The sequence below is a fragment of the Coturnix japonica genome, chromosome 3 (assembly GCF_054131305.1).
Source record: "Coturnix japonica strain WE chromosome 3, WE-NBRP24, whole genome shotgun sequence".
Lineage (NCBI taxonomy): Eukaryota > Metazoa > Chordata > Aves > Galliformes > Phasianidae > Coturnix > Coturnix japonica.
The window spans coordinates 37,691,402-37,693,468 of NC_140665.1; positions in this window are offsets into that span (position 1 = coordinate 37,691,402).

Sequence of the window (2,067 nt, forward strand, 5' to 3'; positions counted from 1 at the left end):
GGCGCTCACGTGGCGGCGCCGCGCAGGTAGCGCGTCCCGAGGCCGCCCAACCGAATGCCGGGCGGGACGGGACGGCCTACCACAGCCGGGGCGTCGGTGGCTTTCCCCAGAGCACGCTGGGCGGGAGTCCCGGTGCAGCCCGATGGGGCGGGGCGGCCGGGGAAGCCAGGCAGGGCGTGTGGCCTCCTCCCCTTTGTGCGCAGGGATCCTGGGCTCCATCAGGAGAGGGGTGGTCAGCAGGGATAGGGAAGTGATTGTCCCTCTCTACTCTGCTCTTGTGAGGCCCCATCTGGAGTACTGTGTCCAGGTGTGGAGCCCTCAGTACAAAAAAGACATTGAGATTTTGGAAAGGGTCCAGAGGAGGGCCACGAAGATGATCAGGGGGCTGGAGCACCTCCCCTATGAGGACAGGCTGAGGGAGTTGGGTTTGTTCAGCCTGGAGAAGAGAAGGTTGCGGGGTGACCTCATTGCAGCCTTTCAATACCTGAAGGGAACTTACATCCAGGAGGGGAGTAAACTCTTCGAAAGGGCTGACAATAGCAGGACTAGGGGAAATCGTTTTAAGTTAAAAGAGGGAAGATTTAGGTTGGATGTTAGGGGGAAGTTCTTCACTAGGAGAGTGGTTAGGCCCTGGAACAGGCTGCCCAGGGAGGTTGTGGATGCCCCGTCCTTGGAGGTGTTCAAGACCAGGTTGGACGGGGCCCTGGGCAACCTGATCTAGTAAAGGTGTATGTTTGGTGGCTCTGCCAGGCAGGGGGGTTGGAACTACATGATCCTTGAGGTCCCTTCCAACCCGGGTCATTCTGTGATTCTGTGGGACATCCCCTTGCATCACTGTGGCAGCGAATACCTTCCTTGCGGCTTTTGGAAGACACTCAGCAAAGCAGGAGGGGGTGATGCACCAGAGCTGCCACTCTGAAGCAGGGCACGGAGATACTAATAAAAGAACTTTTCAGGTGAAAGGTACACATCTCAGATAGGCAGCTGTCTCACAACCCACAAAGAAGTTCACCCCACGTGAAAAGAAACAGCACACACCATGGCCCCTCTGTTGCCCCCCAATAATGCTGAAGGCAGCTTCTGGTAAAGGAGGCAGAGGAGGTCCCATGGCCATGCCCAGCAGGCCACACCACTGCTGCCTACAGCTTAGTTGTGCCAGCACACTGCAGCCCTTATTGTGTGCTCACAGTGTCATCCTGAAAGCACAGAGCTTGAATGCTTGGACACAGAGTACCTTTGGGTGCTGTGGGTGGTACATACCTGAGATGCCAAGCAGATCAGGTGCCAGGAGAGCAGGTGTGCTCCAGCCTACAGATGTTTGTGTGCTGTGCTTGTGTATGCGCCTTCTGAATGTTCGCTCCGTCACACAGCCATGGAGTGAGCCCTATGGACACATCCCTACACACACCATCACATCAGTGCCTTTCATCATCAGCAGTGTATCTTTCAAGGACCATTTTTTTTGCTGTAAAACAGTGGTGTGTAGGAAAAAGGCAATCTAAATCAAAATCAATGGCAGTTAATAATGGATACTGCTTGAAATGATAATGTAATGCAGACAAGCATCGGAAGGGAGTATTTCAAACAAATGCATTATTGCACTGCACTAGGGCAGCATGCATTTAAGCATTGTTTTTGAAGAAGAGGCCAAGGAACCTCATTAACCGATTTGGTATGCTTGGCTGACTCAGTCCTATTACTTAATCACTTGTCTAAGCAACTGAGTATGTCAGTCTATAATAGAAAAGCCATTTAAAATGATACTTGTGATATACTGGCATCCATTTTGATGAAGTTCGCCTGATACAATAGGTTTCATAATATGGTCTAATTTATAGCAACATCTGGTAGGTACACTGCATGCTTGATGGGGAATGGGTGTCTCTTTGCTATAAAACAGTGTTTTCTCAACCTTCAGGCCAAATATTTGCTTAAAGATAGGAAAGTTGTTTGCCTACGAACACACCTCGCTTCAGTGGTTACAGTAAGCTGTGGTGGGTAGCTGAACAGTGTTATTCATAGGCCTCCCTCCTGTTTTCCATTTTTATGAATCAGTCAATCTCCATT